General features: G+C 38.2%; 1 protein-coding gene across 1 annotated transcript in view; it reads left to right on the top strand.

The window, feature by feature from the left end:
* HERC1 (HECT and RLD domain containing E3 ubiquitin protein ligase family member 1) overlaps positions 1–16,475 on the top strand; it is a 234,989-nt gene that overhangs the window by 13,688 nt on the left and 204,826 nt on the right. Inside the window, exon 2 of the mRNA XM_025389546.1 lies at positions 4,309–4,399. The gene's annotated coding sequence lies outside the window, so the exon portion shown is untranslated. The remainder of the gene's footprint in view (positions 1–4,308; positions 4,400–16,475) is intronic.

Genomic DNA, 16,475 nt, shown 5'->3' with positions numbered 1-16,475 from the left:
TTGAACTTTCATATATAACCAAGTATTCAGTCATGTATAATGAAATTTAGTAATATGATCATAGTATCTGCTTTCTCAAATTTGCTCATTCTTTTGGAAAGAATGAGGGATGGAGAATGATGGAAAGATTTGTGTAATTTAATGATGGTGGTGTGGTGGAAGAGTAGACAGACACACATATAAAGGAATAACACTAGCACATACTGAACATTTACTGTGCAGTCACTGTTCTAAGCAGTTTCATGTATTTTTTATTTTTAAATTGGCAGATAAAATTGTATGTATTTCTTGTGTGCTACATGAAGTTTTGAAGTATATATACATTGCAGAATGACTAAATCTAGCTAATTTACATATACATTACTTCATTTAGTCATCATTTTTGTGGTGAGAACACTTAACATCCACTCTTAGCATTTTTCCATGTATTATTTAACCCACGTTTAAACTTATGAGCTAAAACCTTATTTGCAGATAAGGAATTTAAAGCACAGAGAGGTTAAGTAACTTGCCTAAGCTCATACTCAGCTAGGAAGTGATGCAGACTGGATGAGAATTCAGAAATGAAAAAGTGTTGGTGGAGACTGTGGGGGACAGAGCATAGAAATGGCCAGCCTCAATGACATAGTTTTGGCTGAGATAAAACCCCATCCAAGTAGTGTCATGTGGGCAAGACCGTGGTATATGGGTGTTCAGGGATTCATGGTGACAATGAGACAGAACTTTAGAGAACCTAATGCTTTGATTTCTTAAAGCATGTTTCTAGTTCTGTTTTGCCAAGGAGAAGAATAGGTGTTAGAAGAGAACAGTAATTGGTGTAAGGATTGGCTTTGCTATTAAAAAGTGAATCTTAGTGAATCTTTATTCCTTGAAATTTGAAGTTTTTCTTGATAGTTCTTGAAACCCAATGATATTAAGGAGCAAGGTTAAGCAAACTGTCTAGAGTACAAACAAATAGAGAATAACAACTTACATTTATTTATAGCTTTTTAGTTTATAAAATACTTTTGTAAACATTTTCTCAATTGATATAAATAACACCTCTGTGAGACAGGCAGGCAGATGTTATTCTCCCATTTGACAAACTTCCATGGAGGAGAGGAGGGAACTGCCTTAGGAATGAGCCCCTGAATAATCTCAACCTCTAGTTGTTCTTTTTTATGATGCAACCAGAAATGAACTGGTTCTGGTTCTGCGACCAAAGCCTAGAAGTTGCTATTTCTTTGTAAAATTGCCAGAGTATGAGTAGTGGGCTTCTGTATTGTATGGTGCTGCAGGTTTGTTCTCTAAAATAAGTGATTGGAGAGCTACTTAATCTGGAAGCAGAAGAGGTACTGGCATTAGGAATGGATCAAGATGGCTTAAGGTAATTGACATGTTCTTAAATAATGTTTGTTATACCAAAAGCCTAGGCGTTTTACATAAATGTCATTTAGATTAAAACTATAATTCTAATGGCAACACTATAGTATCTTTTAAACCAATATTTTAATTAAAACCTACTAGCTGCAGTAATACTGAAGTGGTTTTGATTGTGTCTATGGATTAGCATAGAGGTGGGGCACTTTACTCTTTAGAAGTTGAAAAAGAAAGTCTGGTAGCTTCTAAAAAGGCAGAAGTGTGGCAGTGGTGAAATGTTGATAAAAGTTTGGTATGTCCCATTTCTCTTGTTCTTTTGAGAATAGTTTGAAATACTTTGGCTAATTTAAATTGGTCTAAGATATTAAGAAGGATTTTTCAAAACTCTCAAAGCTATGCCATATAAAGGAATAAAATCCAGTACGAATTCACAGAGTCACTTAGCTTTAAAGTAATTGATTAGTGACAAAATGTGACTTTGTTTTGCAAAAATCTAAGAAATTGGTGAATATTTTATATTATTATATTCATATTTAAGATGTCTTTCAGTTCTTTCTGTTATTTTTTCCTGGTGCTGTCTTGTACTGCCTCCTTATCACCTCCCTCTTCCTTTTCGTCTGCCATCTGTCGGTTTGGCTTCTTATTTCAGAGTAGGCAGGCAGGAAAGGGTTTTTGTACACAAGATAAAACTAGTTCTGTTTGGGAGCTCAGTGAGCTGGAGTGCTTATGCAGTAACTCTGCTGACAATAAATTCCAGAAGTACCAAAGGCCCATAGGGCTAGAAAGACAGCAATGACTCTGCAATATTGTCTGCATTTTTTTTTCTGTGACTGTTGCTTTATTTAATAAAAAAAATTTTTTTAAATAAATAATACTTAAACACTTTTTTTTTTCACAGAGAGCTATAAATTGGTTAGATACTATTAACAGACTTGCAAATAAGAGTAATTACATAGGAGAGCTTAGAAGAAGCATGTGTTTGCTAACGTCTTCCGTCATGATTATAAGTTTTCTGAGGTCTCCCCAGCCCTGTGGAACTGTGAGGCAATTAAACCTCTTTCCTTTATAAATTACGCAGTCTTGGGTATTTCTTCATAGCAGCATGAGACCGGACTAACATGTTAGGTTAGAGGATTTGAACAGAGTGAAAAAAAAGTACCCAACCATGAAGAGTGTGTTTTCCTTCATTACAGTGATGTCGAGAAACTTTTGATAGGTAAATAATAGGACATTTTTCAGTGAGAAAAAGCCAGAGGCAAATGTTAGTTCGTTGTTCCATCTTAGCCTGTAAGCATTACCCTTATAGGCTAAGTAAGTGTGATATAATATACATTCATAGAAGTGTATGTGTAGTAAGTGTGCAGCTTCATAAGTTCCACAGGGACTTTGGAAGATCACAAATGCCTCTAATAAGATCATAATCATAGCTCACATTGGATTTATTTTCATATTCTGCTTATTTTTTGTCAACCTGAGAGATTCTCAGGAGGGAGTTAGATACAGTTCAAGATGAGGAAACAAGAAAAACTTCCCATTTTCTTTTGAATCAGATCTTTATAGTGTGACTTCAGTGTGTTGTATGAAAGTGAATTCTCAAGGCAATAGATGTATTCAAAGAAAAGTAAGCACATACACATTTCCAAAACAGTTTGGCCTTTTAGATTTTCCCTACTAAAACTTACCTGCAGTCATGTTACAATGCAGATTTGCCTAGATGTTTTCTAACATAGGAATTAATACTGTTTTGAAACAATGAAAATGTGGGTTGAAGATTTAAGAGATGGAAGGTTCTGTCTTCCTATAATTTTTGGTGAACCAGGCTATTCGCTGCCCTTTAGCTTCCTTCTGTGTAATTTGTACAAAGGACAAGCCTAAGTAAACTTGTCATCTTGCCTTCTGGATTTTCTCTTACTTGTAGGAAGGGTAGGCAACTTAGTGTCTGTGTTTATGGGAACAATGTTTTTCTGCCAGCTCATTTTTGAGCGAGAGTTACAAATCTAGCTCTAAATTTATAGAGATGGATTCAATGTAATTACTTAAAGAAAAATGATTATGTTGTAAGGAAATTAAAAGTGAAATTTGTTTAATACAGATACTCCTGGGAATGAATGAGTTTATTACATATGCTCCATCAGGAAAAACATGGTTAGTAATGGAAAAACCATGTTTATCATTTAATTCCTAAATATGCTTTTATTGTAAAAGATAACTTTTGGTTTTTCCTTTCCTCTTTTATGTTATGGGGGCTCAGCTGTGCCTGATTTAGCTGTTTCTATACTTCTCCCCAAATTCTGATTTTGAAAATTTCTCAAATTTATAGAAAAAATGAAGAATAGCGCTTTTCACCTAGATTCACAAATTGCGACATTTTGCTACAACTGCTTTTTTCCTCTCCTCTAAATATACATACATTTTGCTTTAAGTGAGAATAAGTTGTGGTCATCATTATACTCCCCATCCTCTCCCAGTACATTGGCATGTATCCCCTAAGAAGGACATTCTCCAGCATAACCACAATACTTTTACCACACCAAAGGAAAATAACATTAATTCATTATCACCTAATATGCAACATATGTGTTTAAATCTTTTTCATTTCCCACTTATATTTTATAATTGCTTTTTGTTTTCTTCGGTTCCAGGATCCAATCACACTCACATACTGCTTTTGGTGTTTATGTTTCTTTAAATCTAGAATAATCCTCAGCCTTTTTTTCCCCAAATGACATTAACTTTATTGAAGAATCTAGGCCAGTTGTCTTTTTTTTTTTTTTTTTTTTTTGAGACGGAGTCTCGCTGTGCTCCCAGGCTGGAGTGCAGTGGCGCGATCTCGGCTCACTGCAAGCTCCGCCCCCCGGGTTCACGCCATTCTCCCGCCTCAGCCTCCCAAGTAGCTGGGACTACAGGCGCCCGCTACCGCGCCCGGCTAGTTTTTTGTATTTTTAGTAGAGACGGGGTTTCACCATGTTAGCCAGGATAGTCTCAATCTCCTGACCTTGTGATCCACCCGCCTCGGCCTCCCAAAGTGCTGGGATTACAGGCTTGAGCCACCGCGCCCGGCCGGCCAGTTGTCTTATACAATGTCCTACCATGTGAATTTGCCTCTTGGTTTTTTAATATTATATATTCAAGTTAAACATTTACTTCATTAACACTATGTAGGTGATGTTACGTACTCCTTAAATCACCTCAGGAGGCACTTAATGCCATTTTCCTTCTTTATAGGTGACACTAAGTTTGATTGCTTGTTTAAGGTGGTAACTATTGCCAGATTATTTCTTTGCAAATGTACGCTTTTTTCCCCTTTGTAATTAATAGGCAATTAGGCAGTGGTATTTTGAGATCATGTGAAAATTATCTCTCCTACAGCCCTTTTCCACTGGTTTTAGCATCCATGGAAAACTATCCTTGCCCTTTTTTTTAAATTAAAAAAAAAATTAAGCAATATATACAAATGATAAGAAACTTACGTAGTATAAAAAAGTTTGTAGCAAAAGATATAGCTCCCTTTCATTCATTCATACTGTATCTTCATTTTCCTAGTTTTTCCCAGAGTTAACTGTCATTGGTTTCTTATGTGTCTTCCAGAGATTTTCGACCACTCTAGTAATGCATTCATCTATATAGCCCTTCTTTTTTTTATTTTTACACAAATGGTTTATTTCATGAAACATAATAGTTTAAAGATCTACTCATAGTATATATCAAAATTTCATTTCTTTTTATGGCTGAGTACTGTTTCAGTGTATGCATATATACCATATTTTGTTTATCCATTCATCCGTTGACGGACAGTTGGTCTATTTCTGCCTTTTGATTATTGTGAATAATGCTGCTATTAACATTGGTGTACAAATATCTGTTTGAGTCTCTACTTTTAATTCTTTTGTATATATGCCTTGATGTGGGCGCTTGGTCTGCATCTTAATGTATTTTTAACTTAGTATATCATAGTTATCATTTTACAACTTAATACATTCCAAATAATTGTAGATCTTCCTCATTCATTTTAATGATTGCCTTGAATTCTAGTTTATAATTTATTTAATCAGTTTATTGTTTGTGGACTTTAGATCGTTTCCTGGCTGGGTGCAGTAGCTCACACCTGTAATCACAGCGCTTTGGGAGTCTGAGGCAGGAGGACTGCTTGAACCCAGGGGTTCGAGACCAGTCTGGGCAACATAGTGATGAGACTTATCTCTTTTTTTAAAAAGCAAAAAACAAAAAACATCATTTCCCCTTTTCATTGCTTTTATTACTTTTTTTTTTTTTTTTTGCTATTCTGAACAAGGCTGCGATGAATAGGGTATTTCTTAGTTTAAACAGTACTTTGTTTCTTGATTAAAACTACACTATGAAAATGTTGACTGAGCCTAGTCCCACTGAGTATACCTTCTAAATGTCCTTAAAATTCATCTCCTTACAAGCTCAATATATTGTTGCTCTTTTATTTTAGGCCTATATTTCTCAACTCAACTTTTGCAGTGGCCCAGGATTGGTCTGTTGTGTGGTAGCCATTCTTTCCCTTCATTGTCTTGGTGTTATTGACAGCTCCTGATGTGTAGCCTTGTTATGGGAACATTACCATGTTGTATTGTAATTGCTTATATATCTTTATATGCTTTGAGGTTCTGAGTCTTTTAGGAGCACTGCTTTGTATACAGTGGAATTTATTATGGATAAATTTTGCACATTCTTGTTAAGATCTTTGTAGTGGTAAGTCAGAATACCTCTATTAAAATTAACACGTAATTGCAGATTTAGAAAAATGCACAAATAGGACTGACCCTTGGTTCATTAGAATATACTGGGGGTTCATGCCTTTATTTTTGTTTATTTTTTGATAAAGAGGTTAAAGGTAACTTTGAAGCCAGTCAGTGGTTGATACTATTGTGTCTTCGTCCTCCTTCCATATTTCTTTTGATACCATTAACTCTTTCAGATAATCTTTTGAATTTTATTTTTTCTCCTTAAAATCATACTCATATATAAGTATTCTGTGACTATTTGAGGAGCTAGCCAGAGTACCTACTTCTGATATTTTTGCTGTTTCTTCATTTTTTATTTAGGGAGGGCGTAAGAATGAGTTCTTGAAGTATCAATTGGATATAACATTGGGAGTTCTGTGAGGATAAATTTACTAAAAATGTTGATTGTCATGATGTAGGCTTTCCTTTATAGTTGCTAACAGATTTATAGTTCTAAAGAAGTGGGAGGTGACTTTTTTTCTATAGACAATATGATAAGGACCCTCAGGATCTTCACTGCTCTAGAAAGTATACTTCTGTTGACATGTAGTGTCTGCTTCATGGCCACTGGTCAGCTGCAAATTAAGGTATTTGCATGTGCTGATATTTCTGTTTGCATTTCTGGATTAATTGTATCTATAATAGACTGTTGAACTTGACAAATGGATAACTTACTTTACTCTTTTTTTTTTTTTCCCAAAGATTCTTTCATTAAGAAGTGCATTGGTGAGCAGTGTACAGTGGCTCGTGCCTGTAATTCCAGCACTTTGGGAAGCTGGGACAGGAGGATTGCTTGAGGCCAGGAATTTGAGACCAGCCTTGGCAACATAGTGAGACCTTGTCTCTGGAAAAAAAGAAAAAAATTAGCTGAGTGGTAGCATATGCTTGTAGTCCTAGCTACTCAGGATGCTGAGGCAGGAGGATCACTTGGGCCCAGGAGTTCAAGGCTCCAGTGAGCTATGATTGTGCCACTGCAGTCTAATCTAGGCAACAGAGCAAGACCCTGTTTCTGAGGGAAAAAAAAGTACATTGATGTTCTAAAAAAGAAACACCCAAGTTTGATAGCAGCCATTCTTCAGAATCATTACATTGAAAACAAAATCATTAAAAACATAATAAATTTGCTTATAGCTGCTTGTCACAAACTTTTTGTACTAGAACATTGTAGTGATGTATTTTTTTTTGTGAACTAGAGTTACTATAATGCTATGCTAAACTTCTATAAAGGAATACAAAAGAAGAAACTTAAAATAACTGATGTTACTTACCTTTAAGGGGATATATGATGAACAATTAGAGACCATATAGGGCAATAGCTAATATTTATTTTCATAGTTTTCAAAGTAGTTCCTTGTGACAGATACAGAAATTCCAAGATGAGAAAGATAATTGAGGGTTAAGATTGTTCAAGCAGGATTAATTTGGGCAGGGGGCGGGGGAGGTAGGATTTGAATTAGTAACTGTAGAAAATATAAGTGGAAAGGAAGGTGTGGGCATTACAGAGGACAACAGCATGAGTAAAGGCACAAAGATAGGAGTGAACATATCTCAACTGAGTGATGTAGGGATTGGTAGGAATTCCTACCTGACTAGAGCAGGGACAGTTGGGGAGCATGGGGTGGTAAAATTTATTAGGTTGGTGGGGACAGTTGATTGTGAGCCTTAAGCAGACTAAGTGATTTTAAGCCTGGGGAGCTATCTATATCACTGAGGGTCCTGGCAGGAAATAAATGTACTAGTTGTAGAGATTTGGATAGGGTTAAGGAGAGCAACAGAGTATTGTCATGTTGCCAAGGCCTAACACTATTGGGAAGCCGTTAATATACTTTTAAGTCTGATGAGAGCTGGAGCAATGGAAGCCAAGCTTGTGGTCAGGACCTGTAGCCCTAGAGGAAATGGCTTTGTGAGGTGGGAAGGGAGCTAGAGAAATAAAACTCCCAATTTCTTTTACTTCTCATCCTCCCATTTCCTCTATGTGTGCCTCTCAATGGCCCAGTGCAACTGGAAGTAAGAAGAAAACTTGGGCAGTGTAATCCCAGAGGTCAGCCTCAAAGGGTGCAAAGCAAAGCTTGGAAGGGTAGAGAATAGGCTTGATTTGAGGAGGTTGGGGGCAAATAGAGAATGCCTAGTCCGGCACCCATTTTAAATTATTGCAAATGTATAAAGTAGGGGAGTGTTATAATGAAAATGCTCTTGGAGGAAGATTTGGTTTAGTGGATTTTGAGCCTTAAAAAAATCACTCAGGCCAGGTGCAGTGGCTCACGCCTGTAATCCCAGCACTTTGGGAGGCCGAGGTGGGTGGATCACAAGGTCAGGAGTTTGAGACCAGTCTGGCCAACATGGTGAAACCCTGTCTCTACTAAAAATATAAAAATTAGCTGGGCACGGTGGCGTATGCCTGTGATCCCAGCTGTTAGGGAGGCTGAGGCAGGAGAATTACTTGAACCCAAGAGTGAGCTGAGATCACACCACTGCACTCCAGCCTGTGTGACAGAGCAAGACTCCATCTCAGAGGGGGTGGGGGGAATCTCTCTCTAGGCAGAGTTCCAACTTACAACAACAAAGGCAGAATACAATCTATTATCTGATTTATCCTTATAGCCCCCACCGTAGCTTATTTTGTTATTTCTCTGTAGACTTGTTAGATCAGAATTAATTCCTCTTCCACAGTGTTCTGAGCCCTTGCAGTGAGAAAGCTGGGGTGCCAGTGGCTGAAAGGGATAAAAGAGTAGGGCAGAGTACCAGCCTTTCATAGCATGAGTCTGGTTGTGGGGTGGATGGAGCAGTAGTGATGAAGACAGGTACACGAATAATAACAAACCAGGCAGAATATGATAAATGTACATATGTGTAAGCAAAAGAGAGTTAGAGGAGAAAGTGATTAAATCTGTGTTGGTGAGCGTAGGGTGATTTCAACATGAAAAGCTTCATGGAAGAAGTCACCTTTGAGATAGGCCTTTGAAGGAGAAGTGTGGATTTTGACAGGTAAAGATTACGTAGGTGAGGTGGAAAGATTGCTTGAGCCTAGGAGCTTGAGGGTGCACTGAGCTATGACTGTACCCGTGAATAGCAGCTGCACTCCAGCCTGGGCAACAGAGTAAGACTCTAGCTCAAAGCAAAAACAAAACAAAAAACAAAAAACAAAAACTGCTTGTGTTCTGCAGAAATGCTCATCAGAGGTGATTTGGGAGGTATCTGTAGTGATGATGAGTTAAGCTTTAGCAAAGAACAGGAAGTGGTTGATGTTAAGAAAACAAATATACTGAGAAGAAAAAGGAGGTTCTAGAACTTTTGGGAATACCAGCATTGGGTGGACAAGAGGCAGGGCCTGCAAGTAATTGGGTTTTGTTTTTTTTTGTTTGTTTGTTTTGAGACAGGGTCTTGCTCTGTTGCCTAGGCTGGATGTGGAGTGCAGTGACATGATCATGGCTCACTGCAGCTTTGACCTCCCAAGCTCAGGCAATCCTCCTGCCTCAGCTTCCCAAGTACCTAGGACCACAGAAGCATACCACTATACATGGCTAACTTATTTTTTGTAGAAATGGGGTCTCCCTGTGTTGCCCAGGGTGGTCTTGAACTCCTGGCCTCAAGCAGTCCTGCTGCCTCAGCCTCCAAAAGTGCTGGGATTACAGGCATCAGCCATAGTGTCTGACCTTTTGTTTGTTTTTGGTCAGCTTTGATGAGGTATAGTTAACACACAGTAAATTCACCATTTTAAGTCAACAGTTTGATGAATGTCAATACAATTATGTAACTACCACCACAATCGTGATATAGTCTCTTTTCATCATATCCAGAAAGTTCTCTTTTACCTCTTGGCTGTAATCTTCTCCACCTGTTCCTTAGCCACTAGCAACAACTGGATGTGCTTCTTATCACTGTGGTTTTTACTCTAGAATTTCATGTAGCTAGAACCATAGTTATGTAGTCTTTATGTCTGGCTTATTTTGCTTAGCATATGCTTTTGAGATTCATCCATGTTGAATCTCCAAATAATGAATAATAATGCTTATTCATTTTGCTTATAATGAATAAGCAAAGTCAGTAGTTCATTCCTTTTTGTTATTGAGTAGTTTGCCATCGTATGCATATATTGTGATGTGTACCTATTCATTCATCAGATGATGGACAGTTGAGTTTCCAGTTTTTGGCTATTATGAATAAAGATGCTATAAATACTCATGACCAGGTCTTTATGTAATCATGTGTTCTCATTTTTCTGGGCAAATACCTAAGGAGTAGAATTGTTGCATATGTGGTAGCAGTTTCCCACATCACATTTCTACCAGCAGTGTATGAGAGTTCTACACACTGGTGGTGACATCCTCACCAGTACCTAGTATTATCTGTATCTTTAAATTAAGCCATTTATTGAATTTGTAATAGTGTCTTGTTGTGGTTTTAATTTCCATTTCACTACTGACTAATGGCGTTGAACATCTTTTCATGTGCTTATTTGGCTGTTTATATATCTTTGGTGAAGTGTCTGTTCAGATATTTTGCTCATTTAAAAAATTGAGTTTTCTTATTGAGTTGTAAGGGTTGTTTTTATATATATTCTTGATACAAGTCTCACTGGATATGTTTTACAAAATATTTTCTTTCATCTTGGGGCTTGCCGTTTCATTTTATTTATGTATGTGTTCATCATATCTAAGCCTTTTCATTTTAACAGTGCCTTTTTTTTTTTTTTTGAGACAGAGTTTTGCTCTTGTTGCCCAGCCTGGAGTGCAATGGCACGATCTCGACTCACTGCAACTTCCACCTCCTGGGTTCACATGATTCTCCTGCCTCAGCCTCCCAAGTAGCTGGGATTACAGGCGCCGGCCACCATGCCCAGCTAATTTTTTGTATTTTTAGTAGAGACAGGGGTTTCACCATGTTGGCCAGGCTGGTTTAGAACTCCTGACCTCAGATGATCCACCTGCCTCAGCCTCCCAAAGTGTTGGGATTACAGGCATGAGCCACTGTGCCCGGCCAGCAATGCTTTTTGAAAGACAAAAGTTTTTAATTTAGATCAGGTCTAGCTTATCAATTTTTTGTATGCTATTTAAGAAATCTTACCCAGGATTGCTAAGATTTTCTCCTATGTTTTCTTCTAGAGATTTTTTAGTTTTAGCTCTTAAGTTTAGGTCTGTGAATCAGTTCAAGTTGATTTTTGTATATGGTATGAAATTAGGGTCAAGGTTTATTTTTCCTGTTTGCATATTCAGTTGGTCCAGCACCTTTTGTTGAAAAGATTATCCTTTCCCTATTAAACTGCCTTGACACCTTAGATAAGCATCAGTTGGCCATATATATGTGGGTCTATTTCTGTACCCTCAGTTCTATTCTGTTGATCTAGCTTGATGAAAGTACCACTATCTTCTTGTCAATACCGTGTCTTGATTGCTAGTTACTAGTTTTATGTTAATAATAAGCTTTAAAGTCAGATAATATACATCTTTAATGTTTTCTCTATCAATTAGAATTGTTTTGCTCTTCTCAGTCCATTGCTTTTCTGCCTTGCAAGTTTCTATGAAGACTGTGAAAAGTGTTTTGCTTTGTTTTTTTTGTTACCCAATTGAGATCATTTAATAATCTTGAAAGAGTGGTTAGGAGGGACGTATTTTGTCACAGCAACAAGACTTTTAAGAAGGAACTGAATTGGCAGTTGGTTCATTAAAACCTTCTGAGGTTTTAATTTTTAAAAAGTTAGTGTGGGGCTGGGCGTGTTGGCTCATGCCTATAATCCTAGCACTTTGGGAGGCAGAGGTGGGAGGACAGCTTGAGCCCAGCAGTTCAAAGCTTCAGTGAATTATGATTGTGTCACTGCCCCTCAGCCTGAGCGTCAGAAGCAGACCCTGTCTCCAAAAAAAAAAAAAAAGCATGATATACACCACGATGTTGATAAGAAGCAGCATAATTTAGTGGTTAAGGGGTTACCCGGCAGACTAGTCTGGTTTGAATCCTTCTCTATCAATTACTGGCACTGTGACCTTGGTCAAACTATTTAGCCTCCGTGTACCTCCATTTCCTTTCCTGGAAAATGGGGATAATACAAGTACTTTTTTCTTTTTATTAATTTTTTTAAATTTAAATTTTGTTTTATATTTTGAGACAGGGTTGCTCACTTTGTTGCCCAGGGGCACAATTATGGCTCACTGCAGCCTCTACCTCCTATGCTTAAGCAATCCTCCCACCTCAGCCTCCCAAGTAGCTGAGACTATAGGGGTGCACCACCATGCCTGGCTAATTATATTTTGTAGAGATGGGGTTTCATTATGTCGCCCAGACCAGTCTCAAACTCCTGGGCTCAAGTGAGCCTCCCATCTTGGCCTCCCAAAGTGTTGGGATTACAGGCATGAGCCACTGCACCCAGCCCCTATTTTATTGAGTTGCTCTCAAGAGTAAATAATACATGTATTTTCTGCCACATAGGAAGTGCTTCAGTGAATGTTAACTTCTATGATTGCTTTGTTCACCTAGAGAATGCTAAAAACTTCAGAATTCGGTAAACTCACTTATAGGAACTTAAACTTACTTTCAGTAACTTGTTTATTTCAGTTTTAGAAAGATAGTTGTAGTGCTGATTGGTTTTTTCCCCAGTTCCTTAGTAGTTTTCTAACCTTTTCATTGATGAATTTTGGTAATTTATGTATGTGTATCAGTTTGGATTTGTGCATTGCACCAGGAGTGGAAAAAAGAACAATTGGCTTTTAGTGGTATAAATTTTTACTGTAAATTAATAAACAAAACAAAACTGCAGTTTTCCTTTGTCAGTATTTAGCTGGTTCATCAGGATTGTGAACTGGTGGTTCTAGAATACAAGTGAAAACCCATTAGTTTGATTTGATTTTGTCTGTAGTTCTTTACTCACTGAATAGGCACATCTGTTTCTAGGTTTATTTGACTGGTTCTTATTATTGATGTAGCAAAAACAATTTGCCAGCGAACTCATTAAATCTTTTCCTTTTCTAAGTGTACTTTCTTAAATAGCAATAATAACAATGAAAAAGTTTTTTTCTTTTTTATCAGGAGTTTAATTTTGCACAGCTAACCATTGATAATTTGTGTGGTTAATGAATACGAGTGCCAACATCAATCATTCAGCCTAATGAAGCCTTCTAGAAGTACATGTGACAGGAGTGGGGAGACCTGGACCACAGTGTACATTTAAGTTTCAGTTATAGAACTTTGCAAATGGGCTCTTCCTCCTGCACTTTCAGAAATGCCCTTGAGAAGTCTTTATTGACACTTTCTCTTATGATTCTCTAAGCACTGTGTATGGGGAGAGGCATGGGATGGTAGATGTCGAGAGTTCAGTTTTAAACATGATATGTTTGAGATTCCTTTGGTACATCTGAGTGGGTATGTCATGCTGGCAGTGGATGTCCAGGTCTGGAGCTCAGGAGAGGTTTCGACTGGAGTCATTAGCATATGAGATAGGTAAAAGCCTTGGGGAGTTGCTGGGATCCAAAAATGTATGTACATTAAGAGGAAGAGACTGAAGTGGACTACAGATAGAATCCCTAGGATATATCCACTGTGGTACCACCACACTTGGACTTGCTCACATTAGGTTAGTTCAGAGTAAGATAATATGTGAGATTAACTTATATTCAATACGCGTAATGGACTACCTGGATTCAGATTGCTCAGCTTAATTCAGGAAATATTTGTTGAGCTCCCTCTATGCTTTACCTATGCTAATAAACACTAGGGATATAAGCAAAATCGACACTGCCTCTGCCCTCATAGTCTTTATAGACTAGTGTGAGAGATAGTCTTTGCTGTTTTTACTCACGGCACTTCTGACAACACGTCCGTGAGTTTTTACTCACACCAATCAGTTCTTCAACTTTCCAGATACCAACTGTACCTGGAAATGAACCTGCAGTTCATTTCCATTCTGACACTATCTAGAGTTAGCATCAGACTCCACAGGTTTAAGGGCTCAGTCCCACAAGACTACCAGTACTTCAGATGCCAGTTGCACCCAGCTAATTTTTTTCTGACTTGCCTACAAACAGGGGCAAGTAGCTACACCTACCCCCTCACCTTTGAGTAATTTGCTAGAATGGCTCACAGAACGCAGGGAAACATCCTATTTACAATGACTGGTTTATTATAAATGATACAACTCAGGAAAAACCAAATGGGAGAGATGCGTAGGGCAAGATACAAGGGTAGAGGCTTGGAGTTTCTATGCCTTTTCCTGACATGTCACCCTCCCAGCATCTTGATGTGTTCATCAACCTGAAAGCTTTCCGAACCCTGTCTAGGGGTGTTTTCGGAAGCTCCATTACATAGGCTTGATTGATTAAATCATTGGCCATTGATAATTAACTTGATCTCCACCCCTTTTCCTCTCCCTTGAGGTCTGGTGGCGGAACTGAAAGTTCCATCCCTTTTATCACTTGGTTGGTTTCTCTGGCGACCAGCCTTCATCCTGAAGCTATCTAGGGGCCCACTAAGAGTCACCTCATTAGCATAAACTCAGGTATGGTTGAAAGGGGCTTGTTATGAATAACAAAAGATGCTCCTTTTCTCCTATCACAAAGGAAATTACAAACACCAAATGCATATTTCTTATGCCACAAATGAACATTAAACAAATTGCACAAATTATATGTAATTGCAAACCATGCAAGGTGCTGCTATGAAGGTAAAGTACTGGATGCTGTGTGAACATTTTGGGAGAGACCTAATCTCACATGGATACAGCCAGGGATACCTTCCCAGAGGAAGAGACGTTTAATTCAACTAGTGATACTGTTACTGAGTACCTAATTAATATCTCTGGCATGGTACTATTTAAACTGATATCTTGTGATTAAACATTAACTGGGTGAAAGAGGGTGGAATGGAGAAGGCAGGCTCTAAATAGAGAGAACTACCTGTGCAAAGTTCCTGAAATACAAAGGAGCATAGCGCCTTCCAGGAGTTAAGGATCTCAGGCGTCTATAGAAGAGAGAGCAAGGGGAGAGGTCAGTTCTTGGCCTTCTTGTCAGAGGAGAGATTTTGTTCTTTAGAGTAAACCTATTCAGAAAAATTTTGAACTCTTTTCCCCTTTGAAATAGACTTTATAACTTTTTATTACAGAAAAATGTTAACAAATGCATCAGTGGAGAGAATATTTCCCCATACCCCGGTTTCTTTCTTCTTCTTCTTCTTCTTCTTTTTTTTTTTTTTTCTCTTAAGAGACAAGGTCTCACTGTCACCCAGGCTGAAATGCAGTGGCACGATCATAGCTCAGTGTAGCCTTGACCTCCTGGGGCTTAAGGGATCCTCCTGCCTCAGCTCCCCAGTAGCTAGGACTGCAGGCCCATACCACCACATCTGGCTAATTAAAAATATATTTTTTTCTGTAGAGATGGAGTTTCACACTGTTGTGCAGCATCAGGCTGGTCTCAAACTCCTAGCCTCAAATGATCCTCCCAAAATGCTGGGATTATGGATGGTAGCCACTGCACCTGGCCATGTTTTAGAGTATCTTGAGTCTGATTTAGGAATGGCTCCTGAAACCTGCTCACAGAATTTCTCTGACCCCCTTTCTGGGTTCTCTGCAATTTTAGTTTTGCTTGCAGCTATCCTTGTTAAGTGTTTACCATTAGTTTTTGGCATTTTATTGTCCCATCATCTTCCATCTTCTGTCTTTTCCTCAAATTCCATATTTTTCTTTGCTTTCAAAGCCTAGTTCCTTAATAACTGATCTCCACTACTACTCATGGAGATCATAATTTTCTTCCCGAAGTTTTGTAGATCATTGCCTCCTTTGGATACTGGCAGAAAGGATCAATATTTGTATTTTTGTTTTTCTTTTCTTTTCTTTTTTTTTTTTAGAGACAGAGTCTTGCTCCGTCACCCAGGCTAGAGTGCAGTGGCATGATCATAGCTCACTGCAGCCTTGACCTCCTGGGCTCAAGTGATCCTCCCACCTCAGCCTCCTGAGTAGCTGGGACTACAGGTGCAAGCCACCATGCCTGGCTAATTTTTTAATTTTTGGAGAGACAGGATTTTACCATATTTCCCAAGCTGGTCTCAAAGTCCTGGGCTCAACTGATACTTCTACCTCAGCCTCCCAAAATGCTGTGATTACAGATGTGAGCCACTGTGCCTGGCCAATAGCTACTTTTTGTTAAAGCCTTAAGCATCAGAACTGAGCTGAGGAAAGAGATAGGCAGAAGAAGGTGTCTCTGCTAAGCTACAGAGTTTATAATTTTGTTGAACAACTCCATGTCATTGACTGATTTGAAGTTAACTTGTCTGAAAATTAAATGTGCAATTATGACCTATTTCTGAAACGTATCTTAAAAAGTAAGCTCAGAGATGATGCTTTAAAAAAGTCTTCTTTTTTAAAAAATAAATTATTTGTGCCCTTTTTGC

This window comes from Theropithecus gelada, chromosome 7a (assembly GCF_003255815.1).
Source record: "Theropithecus gelada isolate Dixy chromosome 7a, Tgel_1.0, whole genome shotgun sequence".
Lineage (NCBI taxonomy): Eukaryota > Metazoa > Chordata > Mammalia > Primates > Cercopithecidae > Theropithecus > Theropithecus gelada.
The sequence above is the reverse complement of the archived record's forward strand: the minus strand, read 5'-3'. Positions and strand labels throughout refer to the sequence as shown.